Below are 16,570 nucleotides of genomic sequence, written 5' to 3'. Positions count from 1 at the left end.
AGGGTATCCCCTCAAATTTATATTAAAATCTGAATGTGAAACTTTTTTAGGTGAAATACTTGGAGACAGATATTTGCTTAGATGAAATCAAGTGTGATCAATGTGCAACATTTAATTGAACAAGACTGTTGTAGGAAAGAGTAGAACAGGTCCCGGAAAGTTCCCTAGTGAAGATCTGAGTTTAATATGAGAGGAAGACTAATGTAATCTGACTGTTAGGAAGGGGGGGGGAAAAGCACAGGAAGTTACTCAAATAAATTTACGATGGAAATTGGCTGCATATGTATCTTAAAATTAAAAATATTTATATATGTGAATAATGGATTGGTAAAAGTCTGTACCTTTCTCAGAGTTGAGACTCTGAGATTTAGACTCAGAGTTGAGAAAAAAAATGTATTTTATGATGTCCAAAAGCATGAAGTTGAAAAGATTGGTGATTATTTAAAGAGTTATTATTGATCTCTTGAATTGAATTTCTGGCTGTAGTATATATTTTTGCCTCCTTTTAAATATGAAGGTGATGTATAAGGTATACCTTAGCAACAACCATCCTTAAGAATATTTATTTCTTTGGACATGAATAAATATGTTCTATACCACTTCAGGCATGTGTATGCATATGTGCTCATTGATGCTGTGCTGTAGAACACTGCCCATTAGAACAGGCAGGAGAAGCATTCACAGTCTCGTATCTTCCAGTTAGTTGTTTGAGTGGTTGCTCTTATTCTGAAAATAAATTGAATAGTGAGTGTGTGTGTGTGTGTGTGCACGCACGCGCACAACTGTGAGCGCTTGTAGAGTGTATTTGATGAAGAAGACTTGCAGTGTGCAAACTCAGAAGGTTTAATTACTGCTGTTCTGCTCTTGCAGCACGTATTTGCTGAATCATTAGATTGCTACATTAGCTGATCATTTCATATCTTCATATTAAAAAATCTTGGCTATTGTAACAGAATCATGTAGTGGCTGTCCAAAAAAGCTGACACTTTAAAATAAGATACATTTTTTTGTAGACCACACATATTGAATGCCTTGGTGAGACTTCATCTCAATTCCTTTATACTTTGATACTGAGAACCAATGGCACAGGATCTAAATTAATTTCTCCATATTTCCAGTGATGAATTGGATTGTCTATGTTCTTAACTTTTCCCTATTGTGTGTATCAATCTGGCTTTTCTCAATTGCCTGTCTTTAACTTGCCAGCTTAAAAAAAAAAAAAAAAAGCTACTTACATTCAAAGAAGTGTTTTGTTCCCTTCTAGGGGAAAATGTGTATTTAGGAATAAAGAGGATTTACATGTTTATAAAGATTCTAGCAAGATTATTTTGAACTTTCCAGTTTTTTAATTTTTGAAAAGTAATAATAATTCAACTCTCTATTCTGTTTTCTCTGATAGCCGCTAAGGAAACAAATGGGAGTTAGGAGTTAGGGAAGGTAGCTTTTTTCACACTCAAACTTCAACCAATGCCTGGAAGCTGCTGAAAGTCCAGCTGCCTCTGTGAGGCTGCCTGCCTGGATGATAGTGATCCTCCTGCCTAGTCTAAGCCTAGGAGAATGCTGAATTGAGAGATTCTCCCTTTAGTAAGAGGTAGGCAACATGCCAGCCTCCGCTTTTGCTTCTCAGCCAGCAATACTATGGCAACAAGGGAGAGAGCTGAGAGCTGGCAAAATCCTCCAACCCCCTCATTCCTTCGGTGGAAATTAACCATCATGGATTTGGTATTGTCCTTCCTACTGTTCCCACTATTGTGGTGACTCGACACTGAATCCTCCTTTCATCGTCTGCTGCTTCCACTCAATCTTGCCTGTGATGTGTTGAAACCAACAATAACAAAGAGCAGCCACCTGCTTTGAGTGTGTCTGCCACTCGATTAATTCTATCTCCTCCTTCCCTTCTCCTTGCTTTTCTTCCTACACCCTTTTTCATCGAAGGCACACACACACACACACACACACACACACACACACTTCTTTAGACAGGGTGAGTATGGAGCCAGGAGGTATATGGAGTTCATTATCATGAAGTCTAAGAGGGTAAAGTAAAACTTCTTACAACAAGCTTTAGAGGGCCAGAATGAAGAATTCCTCACAGATGCCTATCTAATTAATTGTATGTAATAGGAGCTGAAATATTGTCCTAGAAGGGTCCCTACTTTTCAAGTAGAGACATGGGTCTTGGATATATGGTGACATCCTCACTGATATTTCAGCAAATGTGGGTCCCCAGTGAAGTAGGTCAGCATGCCAGAACATTCTTCTAGAATTCAGAAGAGGCTGAAGTCTCCATCCACTTCATAAATGATATTTTCTCAAAAGCATTTACAAGAAATATAAAGCTAATGGGCTAGTGCTTAGTATACTTTTTCTCATCTCTCTGTACTTCTTCTTTACTTTGGCTTAAATCAGTAAATCAGTATTTTATTTTATTGTTGAGGATGTGTGTGTGTGTGTGTGTGTGTGTGTGTGTGTCTGTGTCTCTGTGTGTGTGTATGTGTGTGTGTGTGTATGTGTAAGAGAGAAGAGAGGAGAGAAGAGAACATAATAGAAAAGAGAAGAAAGAATGGATGGCTTTATTTCCTCCTGGGGTAATACACAGAGGAGACCCAAAGGCCTAGTGGTGATGGGCACAGCCAGCAAGATCAGCTTGACTGACATTTTAGCCACTTAGGTCTGTGTTTCTGACTCATACAGGTTCTTCAAAGCTAAGGGCTGCTTTTAGATAGAAGGCTGTTAGACTAAATGAAACAGAAGACAGACTGATGCAAACCATGTGCTCCACTTGCCCTGAAATACTCTAGAGTCTATTGTTGATTACTTGCTTTTATCCTTCCATAGTTGTCACTGGATATTTTAAAATTTTTATTTTGGGAGTCCATGGGTCAACTATTGTGCTTTGGTAAAAACATTAAATTTGGATTAGGGAACCTACATTTCAATCTAAGCTTTGCTACATACTGTGTTATTATCTATAAAATGACCTCTAAGATCCCTTCAGCTTGAGATCTATGATTCAATAAGAGAAACAGTTCTTCAGTGCCTTGGCACTCTTAGAATGTTTTGAAATATAGGCTCTCTCTCTCTGTGTCTCTCTCCCTCCCTCCCTCTTTCTCTCTATTCCTCTCTCTCTCTCTCTCTCTCTCTCTCTCTCTCTCTCTCCCTCCCTCCCTCTTAATTCTTGGCTATCATATCCTTTTGCTCTTTCCCTATTTTCACTTTGAGCTCACTGTGCCAAAGCACTGCTCTCACAAAGATTCACCAAGAGGTTTGGAAAGAACCTCTGATGAAAATAAAGACCTCATTTTCCCTCACAGCTTGATAACCTTCATAGAGGCTTAGCACATTTTAGAAGGACTAGCTTATATCAATTTATGATTTATTTTAGGTAAAACTATATCTTAAAGAATGGTGGTAGAGTAAGAATACAAATATATCTCCAACAGGTTGTAGGGATATTCTGAGCTCCTTTAGGCAGGAATCTCATCTTTAACTCTCTATCTCCTAACACTGTACTCTGCATATAATAGACTCTCAATAAAGGTTTCTTTAGTTAAATTTGCTTTTAGTTGAACCTGGAAGTGTACTTATGGGCAAAAAAGTCAAACAGTATTTTCACTAGAATACTAACATGGCTTTTCAAAGGTCTTGTTCCCAGCAGGTAAAAAACATTTTAGGCTATTTTCCCTTGAGCTTCAGTTCGTATGAGTTTTGCTTTATTCAAGTATACAAGTACAGGAACAATTTCTTGTTGAAGGGCTCTTCTTCCAAATCTAGGAGCAAGCCGTACTTTGGCTTAGTTTACAGACAAATTCTGGTATGGCATTAGAATCATATCTTATTCAAATTAGCAGACATCATGACAGCAAGGCAACCTGTGTCTAAGGATATCCTGCCTGGGTATAGAAAACAAATACAGATACAGTAATTAGGAGTATCATCTCTGAGTCATGAATAGAATGGCTAAGTTCAAAAAAATCTTTTTTTCTTCTTCTCTTCTCTTTTTCCTCATCTCTTCTCTTCTTTTTGCTCTCTGTTCTTCCCTCCTCTAACTCTCTTTCTATCTCTGTCTTTCTGTTTGTCTCTGTCTTTCTGTCTCTGTTTCTGTCTCTCTGTCTTTCTCTCTCACACATTGTTTGCAAGGAATTGGACTTCCTTTAAGAAGCAAGATGGGAGGACCATGTGATGAGTGCAGTGAGGTAAAGAGATAAAGAGACACCTACAAAGAAGAATGGTGGCTTTTGAAAGACTGATATAACCAGAATACAAATTTAAAACTGAAATTTGTAAAGACAGTGAATGAAATATTTTCAAGAAAAGCTAACAAAGAAATTCTCAGTGTAAATCCTTACTGAATTAAAAAAAATGTATAATTGACCTGTTGTGATCTCTCTTAATTGAGGTAGAGCCTTTAATGAAAACAATTTTGAAGTATATCTTCTTGCTCTTGAAATAACACACTGATACTCACACAAACACAACCAAAACTATTTTCTGAACTTTTGAGATTTTATTTCAGAAATGGACAGGGATTCTTATATGAGAAAATATTTCTTCAGTGAGGTTTAGCATTTGAATTTAATTCCAGTAATCACCATAATGTGCTCATTGGCCCAAATCTCAAATGACTCTCTTTCAACATTTACCCAGAACAAGAAAGTTAATTTGAACTGCTTCCATAGACAAAGAAGTCAAATGCCATCCATGATTCTGGTTAAAGACTTGGCTACATGATCCTTTATGGAGTTACTCACCAATAGTGAAGACATTAGGGCTATGAAATGATTTAAAAAAAATGTCAAATGATCATAATAGGTTTTCTTTGGAAATACTATTCTTTTGGAGAAACAGCAGCATTTTGCAGTAAGTATTACATGTCTAAATTTTGTTTACTCTTTTTTTTTAAAAAAATCTGCTTTGCTATTATAGCTCTTATTAAATACTTTTTTTCCCAAAAGTTCAAGTACCTATTTTTATACATTGAGAAACATCAATTTTCTATCTTCCTACATACAGCTTACTTAAGGCATTTATATATTGTTCATGTGCTATATAAGGATTCCAGAAGTATTCTTTTCTGAGTTTTTGAAGCAATTTCAAGTATTAAAAAATGGAAATGTTGGATGATTTTTGAGTTGCCAAAGGCATACCTTACCTTCCTTCAATTTGTATCCCATTTCTTTGGATTGTGGGAGAGCTCAGAATGGATTTTAAACCCTAAATCTTTGGATAAAGGGGAAGGTCAAAATCCCCAGAAAGAGAAAGGAGGTGATACTCATTGATATTGACTGGTCTAGATTAAACACAGAAGAAGAAGATTTTAATTTGATAACGTCATAGCCCTTCCTGTTTTTCTTTGCTGCTTCTGCTGACAATTTTGTAAGGTAATTAAATTGGCTGATTGAAGTCACAGTGGTCATGGGGCGATAAAGACCATTTGGATTTAATGGAATTTTAAAACAACAGTGCACTGCACACAACTCTTACAGAACAAGAATTTTAATGGCCCATTCAGGGTGCTGACTAAATAGAAAGTCCTTAACAAGTTTAATTGAAAGGGCAAACCAGATTAGCACTCTATAGTCTTTATGACTGAAGATTGGGGAATTAAAATTATCCCTTTAAAAGACTCATTATTGCATTATCAAGATTTAATGTAGGTTAAGTAAGCTTTCTTCATTCTTTCATAATGTACTGTAGACCTAGGTTTAGGACCAACTTGCTCTGAGGAATTATGAGTAGCCAACTGTCTTAATGAATGGGATGATAGATAGATCTTCCCCCCCCCCCCAAGTCCCACCTCCACAGAAGGAGGGCATTTGATTTCCTTTAAAAATGATGGACAGTTTATAGAAGGTGTTAGGGGTAAGTATTTTGGAAATAACTGATTTTCTTTTCATCTTAACATTTAGACATTTACTGTTTTTTTTTTTTAAGAAAAGAAAAAGGTGCAGAGTAGATGATGTCAGACTTTGACAACTGTTTTGTTTTTGCTGTTTTAATTTCTTCATAGGTATCTATTATTTTGTGAGATCTATTAGCTTCACCCTCCCATTTACTTCTCCCCCAAACTAACATGCAATTTACAAGTTCATAATTTAGTAAATTTAGTTATATAGTTATTTCATATATTTTATATAATCATATATAATTTGTCAGATATAAAATTTAACATCATTTATTTTTGAATTCACTAATAATCAAATTGATTATTATTAGTTCTAGAAACTAATAGTGAATGAATTGTTGACTTGGGGAGGGAGGTGGAAATTATGTAAAAACTCTCTAAGACTTGTAAAGTAAAGGTCATAATATGTAATAAGAAAAGGGCACTTGCCCCTGAGTCAACAATTTTAAGAAGAAATTGTTAATTTAAGTAACATATTCCCTACCTGTAGCATATTATTCTCTGTCTCCAGTCACCTTTTTCAGAACTCTCATTTTCTATTCTTCTTGTCTAGGAGCATTTATGTGAACCCTCCTAGTAGTCTGGCATCTGGGTTCCCATTGGAGTATATCTTCCAGTCCTGCTCTCTAAAGTCGTTGTTTCTCCCTCCACTTAACAATTACAATGAATGACCTTAAAATTTAGTTGTATCTCAGGGCACAGAATTCATTTTTTTTTTTTAGTTAATAATTAGGTAATTGTTAACTATTCTAACAAACTAATCCATTATGCATATAGTAATGGAAGAAAATTGGAGGGAATCAAAAGACCCTCCCCACTCTTTTAATTAATGAACGGGCATTTTAACAACGTTTTAGAGAAAAAATAGCAAAGTTTGTTTCAATTCATTAATTCTGATCTACTAAATATTTATTAGGCACTCATTATGTGTAAAGCATTTTTGCCTAATCTAAAAGAATAACTATTCTGGTAGAAATATCTTATCAGGTCGAACAGGCTAGTGATCCCTTAATAGACTTGCAAGGGAGATATATTTGTATGCTGGGACTTTAGCTGGAAGCAGCCATCCAGAATTCTGAAAATCAGTTCTGTAAAGAAGAGCAATTTATTTTCCCTTTATACCATGGATTCAATCCATTATTTGTTGTCCATTGTTCTTATTGGAAGTTAAATATTAAATCAAAGCATTATTTTCTATACTGAAGAGAACCTTGGAGATGTAATTCATAGAATCAAAAAATTAAAGAACAGGAGAGGCCTCAGAAATCATTTATACCAATCTTAATTTTTAAAGATAGAGAAACTGAAGCCTTGGCATGTTAAGTGTCTCATTTTATTTACAAGATAGTCACAAAATTAAGATTAATTTCCAGGACTTTTGACTATGAGTATTCCATTCTACCACACTGCCTCTCCAATCAATTATTCACAATAATGCCAAATAAAGTTTTAATGTACAAAATGTCCCCATAATACTAGTTTCCTATACAACAAAGTATAAATTCCCTTGTTCTGCTCTCTTCATCCAAACACTAAATGACCATTTCTATCTAATAATGCAAATCCCTCTCTTGCTAATTTTGTTTTAGGAAAACTAGAATATTCACCATTTCTTCTCTCTTTACCCTTTCCTGCCCTTTTTCCTTTGTTCAAGATATCTCTCATTACTAGACAGTATTTGTCTTCAATAAATCTCTAATTTTTAAAATTTACCCTTCTTTCAAACGTTTACTGAAGTTCCATCTCTCCTACTTTTCTGTGCTCTCCCTAGCACTAATTTTCAGATGTAAAATTATGTTTGGCATTTTCTATTTATTAATTTTGCTTCATTTTATTTCTCTTAGTTTAGTGGTTTGCATACTAAATTCATATTGTGTTCATATAGCAAAGTGGAGTATTCTTGATTAAAATTTAGTAAAATTGTAAAGGAGGAAAGACCAGAACTTTTACAGGATTAAAATAATCTTTGATTTAAATGTTTTAAAATTTATAAGTACTGAATTTTTCTATTCCTAAATATCTTTTAAAGTATAAGACCTACATATTTTCTATGAGATATTATATCGGCAACATGTATGAAATTCAGGCTTCCATTTATTTCAGTATTGAATCTTCTAGAAGATCCTTAGTTGATGTCTTTTTATTCGTTCTCAAACTTGCTTCCAACTGCTCCTTCGGATCTGTCTGCCACAATGTCCTACATTCAGTATCTCTGGAATTTGACTCCAGTTTTAGATGATCCTACCAGTGTTAGCTGCTCTCAGATCAGAAGTTTTTTTTTTTTATCATAAATTTACTTTATTACTGGTCCTTAAATAAATATTGCCCTATAGAAAATAATTATGCATCAGAAATTGTAATCTTATTTGCAAGTAGGACCTCAATGGAAAACTTAGTTCCAAACTATCTAGCTCCAAATTCCCAGGGCAAGACGAAAAGGAAAAGTACAAACCCCTTGGAATTGTAGCTTTATAATTCAAGTTATTATTATAATTATCATGTGATGTCCTAAGGTAGTTTGGTTTCAACAGGTAAGCATAAAGCTTCTGTGAATTTTTCTTTTTCAACATGAATATTTGCCCACCTACACAAATGATAAACTATGGTCCTGGAACAATTTAAATTGGGAGAGTTAGGAAATATCTTCTAAATATATTATGAATGAATCTGGTGATTCAAGGCAATTCCAATAGACTTGAAAAAGCCATCTATATTCAGAGAGAGAACCATGAAGATTGAATGTGGATTGAAGCATAGTATTTTCACCCTTGTTTGTTTGTTTTTTCCTCTCTCCTGTTTTTTTCCCTTTTAAAGTTTTTTTTTTTTTTTCACAACATGGCAAATATGTTTAAAAGAATTGCACTTATTTAACCTATATCAGATTGCTTGCTGTGTTGGGAAGGGGATAGATAAGGGAAGGAGGGAGAAACATTTGGAACTCAAAATCTAACAAAAATCAATGTTCCAAACTATCTTTAAGTATATTTGGAAAAATGAAATATAATTGAAAACAAAGATATTATGAATGAAATAGAAAACTTTTAAAACCTTTACATATGAAGACACTTAAATTACTTTGAGCTAAGAGGCAAAAAAAGAACCTTGCAGGATTAATATTGACTTAGAAAACCACAAATTAACATTATTTATGTTGTATTTTATATCTATATCTGTTATATTTTTGTTTTGTTAAACATTTACCAATTACAATTTGATCTGATTCATTTGGTAGTATTTGGTTGTTTTGTAGGCCTCAAGTCTGACACTCTTGATAGGCAAACATCATTACTGGAAATTCATTTATTTATATGTAATTTGCAAAATGCATATTGACATTTAATTATTTTTTGATCATTGATGATAATACCAATCACAGCCACCAACTGTGTGCTCGAGTTTGGCTTAAAAAATAAAAAAAAGCTTTCTTTGAATAGTCAACAACAATTTTAAATCATTTGATCTATTTGATATATGTCTGTAGATAATATTGGCAAAGAGTTTTTACTTAAACTAAGGATTTGCTCAGAATCTGCTCAAAACTCCCATTTTTGATTGCTGCATACAAGGCTATAGGATCTAGTGTTGTGTTGTTTCTCTTTTCCTTCCCCTTTTCCTATCTCACCACAATGCCTCAGAGGGGGAAAAATATACTCTCCTGTAATGTCAGAGTAATAAGAAATTTTAGAGATTATTTAATACAAATGCCCCATTTTATAGATGAAACTGATGCCTTGAGAAGGAAAGTCACTTGTTCAAGGTTATACCTCAATTAAGTTTCAGGGCCAAGATTCCAAAACAAATGCTCTGACTCCAAAAAAAAAAAAACAATCTTTTCATATTACTTTGCCTTCTTGCTAAAGAGTATTTAAAATAATTTTAAAGTTAATTTGCCCAGATTAGGAGAGAGAGAAATTCAGTCTCCATGTCAAACTTTCTGGAAAGGGAATCTTAACCTTATAAAGTTGTCCAATAAATAGAACTTGTTTGGAAACCTCATGTTTCTTTCTTAAGTCCCTTGTCTGTAAGGGATTCTCAGATAGTGTTTGCACTGAGAAGGTGCCTATTAAATAACAGCAGGGGGTCTTTTTTCCTGGACAGAAGCCAGTCGTTTTTGAACTTCACTTGTCCCTTTTTAATTGAGAATGAACTACTGTAAAAATGCCCACAGACACCTCAAGTGTTAATTGCCCCAATGATGTGAGGAGCAGATCACTCCTTATCCTCTCCTACAGCACTTGGAGTTCAATGTCACACCTCTTCCTCAGTGTTTTGGCCCTTTTTGTCAGGAAATATTGTAAATAGAGCCATTTTTTCTGTTCTTGCTTCAGTCACAGAGTCTGAATGACTCTGATCAAGTTATTCTTAGGGATTTTCCTACCTCAATCTGTAAAGGAGATTTGAACCTGGTTTAGAGGGAAAAAAATAAAAAGATCACTGAAAAAAATAGTATTTTATATTAGATCCCTCATGAGAGAATTAAAAGACTATTTTGTTACCTTTTAGTAGGATGACTTTAGACAATTAATTTACCCACTGTAATCTGTAAAATGAGGATAATGATGTTTGACTGCAATATCAGAAGCTTATCATAAAAATTAAATAATATATTTAAAAATTCTGTGTTATTTAAATATCAACTATACTATCCTGTTCTGTTTGAAAATTGTTCATATAGTTGTGTGGAATTTGATTCTTCACTTCTCCCCAGAAGTAGTACCGTTAGGCACTTTGTGACACAGTATGAAGTCTTTCACACCACTAGGTTGCCCTTTGGTATATTATTCTTCCAGGACATGAAACAGGACTCTTGTGTTACATAGAAGGAGATGAAATTGCTCCAAGTCCTCACCTCATAGGCAGTAACTTCTGAGGGGCTTACTCAATCTTTTATAATAGAAATAATAGATTATGGCTCCTCTCATAGCTTTTCTAGGCTACAGCTTTTGAACATAGAAAGCACCTTATTTCCTTGTTCCTATGATGGATTGAAAACATTAGTGTTTATGAGAGGTAGTGAGGTGGGCAGGCAGGGGAATGGAGACTGAAATGCCAACTGCAGTATTTTCCAGTGGCAAAAGATCCACCTTAGGAAACAATACTCCCTGTATTTGACTCCTTTGTCAAATTCCATGTATATTACTTGTAATTCTTATTTACTTCTCATGCTTCATTATTTTCTATAAAGAAATTGAATTTTTTAGGAAATTAAATTGAACTTCAAAAACATTTCCACATATCAATTAATACTCTAATGAACTAGTCCTTATGGTTTAGTAGGAGTTGTGCTTTCCTATATTAGGAACATGTGTCTCTTTAAAGCTAAATGTGCATTCATATATACAAACTACATACATTTAATTTACACAAACTACATGCATTTAAATATTTTTAAAAAAAGATCTCTCAATATTCAAAAGATCCAATAGATCTGTGATTGCCTTGATGTGGACATTTTTTCTAGTGATGCAAATTTTAGCTCATTCATATCCATGAATCCTTTTTAGTTCATGTCCATGTCATCCCATTTCCATGAAAAGTTTTCCAATATGCTAAGACCCTTTCTCTAGTTCTCTTGACCTTTGAAGATACAAGTTAACATATATAAGTTGTCCATTGTTTATTCATTAAACATCCCATGCCTGTTCCTTCATACATTTCTTAGATGATATAAATATTGTGAGTATATTTATAAATGAATTTAAAAAATAGGACCCTTTAAGATTGCATAAAATTCCTACAAAATACTATTTGTGACACTTCAAGGCAGACAAGTATGCCAAAACTGATTCCAATTTGTAGCAAATTTGAGGAATTGTATGCACATCAATTTCTTCCCTTCCAATATCTCTCTTTTAGTCCACCAGAACTAACCAAAATATCAACAGAGTTTAGGAATATGCCATATTTCCATAAAGAAGGGAGGCAGACAAGCTATGCCCTATCTCCCCTTTGGGGGCCAACTTTGATCATTGTAATTACATAAATTTTAATTTTGTCTTATTTTGTGGTTTATTAATTGACAATTTTGTACTCATTGTGTATATTGTTTTTCTGTTCTCTCTAGATCAATTTGCACCAATTCATATAAATTTTTCAAAGCTTCTGGCAGTCTGATGAAGCCTATGGATCCTTTCTCAGAATAATATTTTAAATGCATAAAACAAATTGCACAGCACAGGATCTTGAATGCAATATTACTATATTTGAATTTATATATACATATATTTATATAACATGTGGGTTTATATATTTGTGTGTTATATACATAAATGTACTATATACATTATGTGTATTGTGTATATGTATATATATATATATATACATATATATATATATACACACAAGTTCATAGATCCCAGGTGGATAATATTCTTTTTCAGTAGGAGTTCTTTCTGTATGAGGGCACAATGTTAATAAGAAATTAAGGGTTGACATAAGGTTTGATGTAATGTGACTTTCCACATCAATTTCATGAAAATCTTTACTCTAAATCACCTTCATGTAGGTCCCATTAATTTTTAAAAAGTGAAAAAGAGTTCACTACCTACAAAATGGTCTTTCATGAACTGTTTTTTATAATGGAAAGATCTTGAAAACACTATAGATTTTTAAGTATGAATGAAAGAGAGCATGATTAAAATGGAAAGAAGTACACTGGATCTGAATTTGAGTATTAGTATACTGAATTTGAGTTTAATGATTTGAGTATTATATTGCCACATAATAAGTATATGAACTTGAATGAGGCAGTTATAATTTTTGAACCTTACCTACTTGTTTAAGGAGAATGCTACCCAGTGAAGATGCTTCCATTCTATGCTTCCAAGGATTTCTGAATTTCTCTTTTCAGTAGCCGGTATTCCCATCAATGGTGCAGGTTGTAGTGCAATAGTCCCTTCCCATTCTGTGCCACTATTATTCCTATCATTCCATAAATCTTCCAGAGTACGGTTGGGGGGATGAATTCACTTATATCCTGGGGAGCACTCCTCCAGTCAGCCTTCTCTCAATAGAGATATATTCCTAAGTTATATTGAATATATGAAGCTATATTTCTTTAATATAATCTTTTACATTAAATTTGTGACCAACAATAACCGTCCTTCAATTCAATTAAATTCAATCCAACAAGACTTATGAAAACCTATCACATAGTAAGTAACAGATGTTCTGAGTGCTTGGAATGCAAAAACAAAATCAAAACAGGCATTTATCTTAGAAAGCCATGTGACAGTGGATAGAGAATTGGCTTGAAAAGTGGAAAGAACGATTCAAGTTCTGTTTCTCATAAAAGATGTATGATCATGGACCAGTCAGATAATTTCAAAGTGCTCACAGGAAATTGTCTAAGTTGTAGAAAGATTGCTGAACTGTGTGTATGGAGGTTTTCCCTCAAACCAATGGAATCATCAGTTGGACTTCAAGTAGTGAAGCCACCTGTAACTTTATTGCTCTTTAGGAAAAGATTCCAGGTCCATGCAGGAGTATAAGAATCAGAACCAATTCTAGATTTGTTATTGGACTAATTGGGAAGGTTTGGTTTAGTTTTCTTCTTGTACTGATACTGTGCTTAGATGGAATTGTCATTTGTGAATTCTGCAATTTTTGTTACTTTCTAAAATGGAAGGCTAGTAATACAATGTTTCCCTTCCTTTGCTCCCAAATTAATATTTGTTGCTTTGGGAATAAGGCTAAGAGTATTACTTTCTTTTATAATCATGCTTTCCACCTCAAACCCAACCTTTGACTTTTTAAATGTTGATAATGCTGAATAAATTCCTTCAAGTAGACCAATATGATTCACTTGTGTCAGAAAGTTTGCAACTAAAACACAAATAAACATCTGCTTTATTATCTCTCTCTCCCCTCTCCCAACTACCTCTCTAAGCAAACTGAGGAAATCTGAATAGGACTGTAACCAGAGTTTGCTTCTTTCAATTGGTAACAATTTATGAAACAAGTTGACAGAAAAATTAATGATGGAAATAAACCTTGAAGTTATTGTACTAGGAAAGGTGCTCAGGAGAATGCTCTGTGGCAATTTGGCTTTTAAGTACCGATGGCACTTTTTATTACATTGAAAAGGTTGCTCCTATTGCTTAATATGAATTAAACTCCCCAATGTAATGCACAGCTTGTTTTATTGGAAATAATTCACATACCAAAACAGCAACTTTTTGTATATTCTAGAAAGCCAAGCCAAACATGAGCCTTGCATAGGGAGGAGAAATCCCACTTCAGAGAATTTAGAAGAATGCTTCTCATAATCTGAGCATCTTTTTCATCCCAAATTAATAAAACAATTATTTCCCTTGTTTTTTTCTGAAGGGGAAGAAAATCTAAAAAGTTATTAGAGAAAATGCAAGTTGCCCTCAGCCTTTCATTATTTACCTGAAGTTAGAATTTGTGTTGTTCTTACCTGAAAGAAAATCTTGCTTTTCTCCCTGGTCTTTCACAAATTCCCAGAGTAAGTTCAAATATTACATGAATAATTTATCCTACTCACTACATATTTACAGCACTTAACCAAAGCAACTATCAGAACTCTCCTCTTCAGGGAAGCTAATTTGTGGCATTATTACTGTTCTGATTTTGGTATGTTTAGGGGGTTGGTGACCTAGCTGAAGATGTCCTCCTTTCTCTTTTTATGGTGCTTTTAGAAAAACCCTTCTAGTTTATCACATGGTCATAGAGAGAAATATTTCTGTTCTTTCATATTTTCTTTTTCCACTGAGATTTATATTTTTAAAATTACACTTTTGAATATTAACTCAGCCTTTGCTTGCCAGAAGAAGACTCGTGAATGTTCACTTTCCTGTTGGAAATCAAAGGAAAAGACTTTGGGGTCAAATATGTTTCCAACTGAATTATTGAATTTTGAAACATGTTTTAAAAAACTAATGATGTGAATGTATTCAATACTAATGAATTATATAGAATAGGAATCCCTTACACCTGTTTATAGAATTCTCTTTATGGGTGAGATATGTCTTGGTCCTTGTGTTTCTTAAGATACATATAAGCCATGGAACTTCATGTTGTCATTAGACATTACTTCTCCTTCAGTTCTAATTCATTATAGTAGAAAGACTCCAAGGTATCTAGGTTGCACAATAGTTAGAGTGCTAGACCTGGAGACAAGAAAACTCATCTTGCTGAGTTCAAATTTGGTCTCCCAAACTTAATAGCTGTGTGATCCTGGGCAATTTACTTAACCCTGTTTGCCTCAGTTTTTCATCTGTAAGATGAACTGAAGACGGAAATGGCAAATCATTTCATTATCTCTGTCAAGAAAGTCTCAAATGGAATCACAAAGAGTCAGACATGATTGAAAGTAACTGAACAACACCAAAATCTCCTCTCAAATAATGGCTAAACTTTTTTTTTTTCCTTTAACAGTTACTAAAAGCAGAAGTGAGTTTTGGATATAATAATGACTTATCTAGGAAACATCAAATATCTCTACTTTTTTGTTTCTTATCCATTAATTAAAAAAAAAAAGTACTGAGTTACTAAATCTTTCAAAGTGTTTTTTTTAACTACTGTGTTATAAGAATTGATGAAGGAGATGGTTTCAGAAAAACTCATATGGACTAATAAATAGTAAAGTAAGCAGAACCAGAAGAACAATCTATATAACAATAATAATATTATGAAGAAAATCAGCTTGAAATATTTATTAATTTCATCTCCTCAAGACCAACCATGATTCTAAAGGATTCATGATGAATATGACATCCATAACCGGATTGAAAATTGATGAATATAAGATACAGACTAGTTTTCCTCAATTCACTGTATATCAGTTCATGCAAGTCTTCTCAGGTTTTTTTGAAACTTAATCAGTTTTAATGATATTCCAAAAGAGGTAAAGGACATAGTCAGTATAAAGGCCCAGAGATAGGAAATGAAATATTGGATTGCAGAATAGAAATTAGTCCAATATGAGTGAATCATGGAGTCCAGTTGATGTTTAAGGCTGAAGAGGGAAAGCACTTCAGAACTTCAAATGCCGAAGAGAGGATTTTATATTTGATCCTGAAGGAAATGGGGAGCTACTAGAATTTATTGAGTAGAGGGATAACTTGGTTTATATCTATATTACAGGAAAAAAACTAAAAAATAATCTTAATTCTAAATGAATTGATTTAATTGTAAGTAAGGGAGGAAGCTCTGCTCTGAAAACAAACATGAACTTTCTATGTATGCCAGAAAAAAAAGAAAGTAGTGATATGAGTTGAGGAGATTAAGTATATTATACTGAATAATTCTTATTAAGAAACAGTGAGTTCTTCAATCAACTAATCAACTGATCAACCAAATGTTTATTGAGACATTATTGACAGCTGAAAAAACTTGTGTCATTTCTATGCTGACATAAAAATTCTTTGAATGATATGAGAGAACTTAGAATTGTTGTGTGGTCAGGCATTCAAAGCAGCATTTTCAAATTTTTAATGTATAAGATCAACTGTTTAAGTAGACACACCATGAGTGATATTATAAGCAAATTAGAAAAACAAAGGGTAGATTACTTCTCAAATCTGTGGAGAAGGACGGAATTTGTGGCCAGAGAAGAACTGGAATACATTATTAAATGCAAAATGGGTAGTTTTGATTAGATTAAGTTAAAAAGGTTTTGTGCAAACAAAACCAATTCAGACA

At 33.6% G+C, this 16,570-nt stretch overlaps 1 protein-coding gene across 2 annotated transcripts in view; it reads left to right on the top strand.

The window, feature by feature from the left end:
• The window catches only part of GRIK2 (glutamate ionotropic receptor kainate type subunit 2), an 827,779-nt gene that overhangs the window by 7,414 nt on the left and 803,795 nt on the right, over window positions 1-16,570 (top strand). The gene's annotated exons all lie outside the window — the stretch shown is intronic.

The sequence above is a fragment of the Sarcophilus harrisii genome, chromosome 4 (genome assembly GCF_902635505.1).
Source record: "Sarcophilus harrisii chromosome 4, mSarHar1.11, whole genome shotgun sequence".
NCBI lineage: Eukaryota > Metazoa > Chordata > Mammalia > Dasyuromorphia > Dasyuridae > Sarcophilus > Sarcophilus harrisii.
Note: the sequence above shows the minus strand (reverse complement) of the source record. Positions and strands in the feature narration are given on the sequence as shown.